Raw genomic sequence first — 6895 nt, 5'->3', positions numbered from 1 at the left:
TGCTATAATTAATCTGTATGCAAACACTAAATCTTGCGTAAAAACTAGCAATGGTATGACTGATTTTTTCACATGTCACGTCGGGGTAAAACAAGGTGAAAATCTCTCCCCATTTTTGTTCTCAATATATTTAAATGATTTAGAAGAATTTTTAATGCAAAATAATGTTGACCAACTCCATTATATTGATAATTTATTTCAAGATCGCATGGGTATATTTGTTAAATTATTTATTCTGCTATATGCAGATGACACAGTTGTTATGTCTGAAACAGCTAAAGGTCTACAGAATGCTTTCCGTGAATTTGAAACTTACTGTACTATTTGGAAACTTAAAGTTAATCTCAATAAAACTAAAGTTGTTATCTTTGAAAAAAGAAAAAGTAATGCACAAAATATTCGTTTTACTCTTTTTGGTGAAGAGTTGCAAACACATGACTGTTACTCGTTTCTAGGACTGCTGTTTCATTATAATGGCAGTTTCTGTAAAGCAAGAAAAAAACTTGTTGAACAGGCTCAAAAAGCAATGTATGCATTATATAAAAAAATAAGAAATATTATTTTACCAATTGACCTACAATTAAAATTGTTTGATGTATTAATATCCCCAATCCTCTTGTACTCCTCAGAAATTTGGGGGTTTGAAAATACCAATATGATTGAGAAATTACATGTACAGTTTTGTAAAAGAATTTTAAACATACGTAGCTCCACAGCAAATATAATGGTATATGGTGAAACGGGTAGGTACCCTCTGAATATTGAAATTAAATCTAGAATGATAATGTTTTGGTATAAACTAATTACAGGTGAAAATAAATTGTCTAGTATAATGTACAAGCTTATGCTGAATTTACATGAAAATGATTTCGCTGATTTTAAATGGATTTCATATATCAAGAATCTATTCAATTGCACGGGACTAAGTTACGTATGGTTACAACAAAAAACTTGCACTATGAATAAAAATTACCTTAGGGTTAGTTTTAAAACTATTCTGTATGACCAATTTATACAACAATGGTATACTGATATTGAAAATTCTTCCCGGGGTCAAACATATGCAATATTTAAACATCAATTTCAGTTTGAAAAATACTTAACTATGCTCAAACAAAAAGATAGAATAACTATCTGTAAGTTCAGAACCAGTAATATATCTCTGCCTATAGAGACTGGGCGATGGACTAGAACACCACGTGAAGGCAGAATCTGTCCGCTTTGTTTTACTGGAGTTGGAAGCGAGTATCATTATTTGTTTATATGTTCAAATGCTTATGTAAGTCAAATCCGCAGAAAATATATACCTATTTATTACACCTCTAATCCATCTGTTCATAAAATGAAAGGATTAATATCAATATGTAATGTTAGAATATTATCAAATCTATCGCTGTTCATACAATTACTAGAAAGACAATTAAAAAATAATATGTGAATTTCACACATCAAACTGTAAACTTTTGTATACATATAGATATTACTGATCATTTGCTAAACCTAACATAATTGTATTGCATAATGAGTGTGGTTACAGCTTGCTTATCATGGTTTGTTTGTTATCTGTCTATTACAGTATTGTATGATGGGATTGTAACACTGTCTATTATACCTTTGTAATATTATATGGTATGATGAGTAGTATAGTCACTATTATGCCATGGTATGATTGCACTGTATGGTGTGGTATACTATCTATAATATATGTATCATGGAGTGCGAGTAATATATGTGTAATACTGTAATAATATTATTGTAGGATTGTACTGTAAGATGGATGCAACAGTGCCTGCTATACCATAGTGTGAACGCACGGTATGTGTGAATGTAATGCTATGTATTATACCATCGTAATAGTATTGTAAAATGAGTGTAATAATGTATATCACAGTGTATGATGAGTGTCATTGTATGATCAGTGCGTTATACTGTCTATTATAATAAGGTATGATAGTACAGTGTAATATTGTGTTTATCATTGTATGAGGAGTGTGATAGTTTCCACTATATTATTGTACGCTAGCATAGTAAGATGATTGCTTTACGGTCAACCATATCATTGTTATATTGTACTTTATGATGACCTCTTGTTGCGCACAATAGTGTGCCTGAGTGATAATAAAAATCTCTCTGAAAAAATCTCTGAAACATTTTAGAGAACAAAGAAAAGAGTTGATACAGGAAGACAACGGCAAACCAGTTATAGTCTGTTTCATACTTACCCCACAGGTAACTTACCTGTATGAAGGTTACCTGTGTGACTTGTAGCTTTCTGTGTATGTGATATGTATTATTTGGATATATATTCTTAATAAGTTTTAATTAATTTAATTTAAATACAAATGATCTAATTATACAATAAAACACTGTATATTAATAATAGTCACATATTAAGAATAGTCCAGCTTAGCACACCTCGATATCCTACGCTATCTAGAGCGTAGGTGAGCGTAACCCCTGGATATCGAGGATGAGCTTAGCACTGCTTGTTCATTATATCATATCTCAAATTTAAACTTTTAATTCCAATACAAAATCAGCACTACAGTACGATTGCCAATTGTCGCACATTTTTCTTATTCTCTCAACTTTCTGATTCTTGACGACTCCATTGTGGATCACTATTGCTGTTTAAAACTGATTTAAATTCACCCCATGAACATCAGTATCTGCAGAATATAATTTTTCATAAAATTGTTGTACTTTCATCCTGTTCCCTAATTAGTTCTCCGTTTGCCTTTTCTGTTTACATGTTCTTATTCCTTCTAATTCTTTTTGTTTTTCTTCTTGTTCTTTTAAGTCTACATTTTCTTGAGCTTCTATTAATTTTCTTTAATTCTATTTCTAAGATACCTTTCTTGATTGTTTTAAGTTTTTTTCTTGGATGAAGCACCAGAAATAGTCTTTCCTCTAATATCAAATAAAATAGTTTCCAAAACAAGTTGGTAATTTATTGTTATTTGAAAATCTTCATTTGGAATTACAGTAAAATAATCGAGGTTATAAACAGGTAGTCGTATTGTATTGTATGTCTAAAATGTGTTTATATTAATATTTTAATAATATGTTTGAAGCATAAAGTTATTCCAAAATAAATTAATACATTTCATCTTATCATATCAGCAGCATAAGGACTGAAAAATGGAAACATTTAACATCGAATACATATATCTATAAAAGTGTACTGTTCTGAGACACTATTTGCCTACTGCGTTCAACAACATTGCATAGTTATTACATCGGCCGTATGGAGCTACAGATTGTATCCGTAGCCGGCGGTGAGCAACCAATACAGGTAGCGTACGTGGTTAAGACCTGTCTGTGTGTACGTTGCTGTGATGGGGCTGTGAGAGATGAGCGAGCGATCGGCCGCGTGTGTATAGTAGGGGTGATCATGATAAGTTAGATCAGTATTCGGTGTTTCATTGTTCTACGTAGTTTGCATTTACTGTTACATTGATACTGCTTTGTATATATTTCCTGGTACATTTTTCAAAATGGGTTAGTCAGTTTTTATTCCGATTTTAAACAACTAAGAGTTATCTATCATAGCGGTTTCATTTTACGCTGATGATGTTGTGAGATATATAATTAGCTAATCTCTATTGCTCTTCAAACGGTCTGATAAAATTCCAAAGACAAAATATAATTAAGTAAGTAATTAAACAATGGAATAAACAGAATAGCATATTTATTAACATTATAACAATATCTTCTTTAACCAATATATTAATTCATAGAATCTTTTTCAACTGAATCACTATTAAGAAATACAGAATATTTTGTATGGAGATCTTACGAAATATCCCAGTTACTTCAGTAAAAAAGGGAATTCATTGTGAAACAGTATGCAGAGGGCGGTTTAAAATGATTAATATCCAATGTTTTGATTAATACAAATGTATCTAAATTTCAAAAATTGGACTTATATCAACATGGATTAGAAGCATATTTTAGAGTACCAAACTGGCAGCCAAAACTGTTTAATAAATTTAAAAATATAGCTTATTTTTTGGAAATACACTTATTGAAATAAAAAACAATTGAAACGAAACTACATAGAAAAAAGATTTACATCCTGTTAACAATGAATGGGAATGAAAAAAACCTGATTTAAAAGCATTTTTTATTGATCAATTATTGCTATGAAATGTTAGGGAAGACTTTTAAAAAGTATGATACATTGTATTACTTTTGACACCAGTATATATTAATATACAGCTTTAACATAAAACCGTCCATTCTCATATGACCCTGACTTGTTCGAGGACGTTAAACCCCAAACAAACAATATAAACAAGGTACAAAATGTATCTTTAATGTGCTAGAATATTGCATGGAACAATATACATGAATAAAAAATGAGGAACGAAGATATTTTTTACCATGACTTCATATATTTAAAGTTAATTGATTTTAGCTCACCGGGTCCAGTGGACCAAGGTGAGCTTATGCCATACCGTGGCGTCCGTCGTCCGTCCGTCGTCCTTACGTCAACTATTTCTTTAAACGACTTCTTCTTCTAAACCACTGATTGGAATTTAACTTATTTGACTGGAAGCATCCCTAGGTGGTGGGGATTCAAAATTGTACGAATGGTGTGGCTGACCCCCCCAGGGGACTGAGTGGCGGGGTCAAAAGGGGGCAATTCGGCTATATTGCTTTAAGCGACTTCTTCTCTGGAACAAAGAGATGGCTATCAGCCATATTTGACTGGAAGCATCCCTAGGTAGTGGAGATTCAAAATTGTACAAATGGTTCGGCTGACCCCCCAGGGGGCTGAGGGGCGGGGCAAAAAGGGGACAACTTGGCTATATTGTTTTAAGAGTCTTCTTCTCTGGAACTAAGAGATTGATATCAACCAAATTTGACTGGAAGCATCCCTAAGTGATGGAGATTCAAAATTGTACAAATGGTTGGGCTGCCCCTCCAGGGAGCTGAGGGGCGGGGCCAAAAGGGGGCAATTTGGCTTTATTGCTACAAACGACTTCTTCTGTAGAACTATGCACTTGATATCAATCATATTTAATTAAAAGCATTCATGGGAGGCAGAGATTCAAAATTGTACAAATGGTGTGGCTGACCGGCCAGGGGGCTGAGGGGCGGTGCTAAAAACGGTCATTTTGCTAAATTGCTTTAAGCGACTACTTCTCTGGAACTATGCCATGGATATGCATCAATTTTTGGTCGGAAGTATTCATAGGAGGCAGGGATTCAAAACTGTACAAAAGGTGGGGCTGAACCCCCGGGCTAAGGGGTGGGGCCAACAAATGTTTATTACTTGGAAATGGTTGAGATCCCTACCATATAACCATATATACAATTGCTGAGTATAAAGAGAAGAATGTATATTTGCTTCCCGGATGGCTCTAGGGTCTGGCCCCGCCCTTGGAGACATAGTCCCTGGGCCATAACTTTAAAACGGTTGAGATCCCCACCCCAAAACTGTATATACAAATGCTGGGCATAAAGAGACGAATGCAATCATGATATTTGAATTGACCCCCGGGTCTTCCCCACCCTTGCAGACCTAACCCCTGGGTCATAATTTTGAAACGGTTGAGATCCCCACCCCAAGTCAAGATATTAGAATTGATCCTGGGGTCTGGCCACAACCCTAGGGACCTAGTTTCTGAGTCACAGCTTGGAAACAGTTAAGATTCCCACCCCATAACCATACATAAAATTGCTGGGCATAAAAAAATAGTACAGATATACTACAAGGATTGGCCTTGGGGTCTGGCATATTCCCTTGGATCTCATTTGGAGAATATTTTGCCATGATTGCTTAGATTTCCAGGTGAGCGATAAGGCTCTCTGGTCCTCTTGTTTTCTTCGTAAACTGATTTGATAGGATTTTATAGGACATTGGTGGACGCAGGAATCCACATCAATATCATTTGAAATATATTGTGATAAACATAAACAATAGGTTTATAAATAAGACGCTATATGATCGTAATTCAACTCAAGATACAATGTACGTTTGAGTAATTGGGCAGATTATACCGTAATGCTCAATATGAAACATTCCAATTTTTTCGTAAAAAGAAATCTTTCCAAATATCTTTACCTACGGTACCTAAATTAACAACGTGTAATCAGCTTATCATATTGAGAAAATATGGCCAAAATATGAAACTGAGCGGCCTTCGTTAATTATTTTTACCAACATTTTCTCACCCTCGTTATATATTCCACCATAATGCACGCACATATGTTGATTATTTTTATTCTACCACGTCAAATGTAACTAATTGTAAAGTTTCGCGGCCTCTAAGGCGACATGACCTAGATAATTCGATATGCAAATTAGACGCTGTTCTTTTGCGCGTGCAAGATTTATCACGTGATCGTGTTGCTTCGTTTTAACTTGATCAATGTCGCGCCAACATTTCCCAGTGCGTAGGGTTGGGATTCCCGGATCGCGTTTACTTCTAAAACCATCATCATCGTACCGATATCAAGCGGATTTTCTTGGAAGTGCCAGTGATACAACATCATACGATAGGCCTGACATGAGTTGGCATATTTAGTTGGTTGCCATGACGTGATGGAAAGTCGCTGACCGGCTGATCATGACGCGACCTTCACCTTCACCGACTTCACCGGACAGCTGTGTTTTGCAACCACTGTTCAGACCGATGCTACTTTTTGCAACATTATTCTTCATACACGGTATGTACACTTTAGGCGAATACTCGACATTACTTTGATTGTTTGAAAGCAGACGACGTTTTGCAGACCAGAAACAACTGAACACGTGTGACGTCAGATACGATGTTTATTTCAATCAATCAAACATTGGCACGCTATCGACATCGTTCGTCAAAACATGAAATCAACGCTTGACAGTACATACACACACTGCACACATCGTGAAATGTACGGCACT

Source organism: Mizuhopecten yessoensis, unplaced genomic scaffold (assembly GCF_002113885.1).
Source record: "Mizuhopecten yessoensis strain PY_sf001 unplaced genomic scaffold, ASM211388v2 scaffold11059, whole genome shotgun sequence".
NCBI lineage: Eukaryota > Metazoa > Mollusca > Bivalvia > Pectinida > Pectinidae > Mizuhopecten > Mizuhopecten yessoensis.
Note: the sequence above shows the minus strand (reverse complement) of the source record.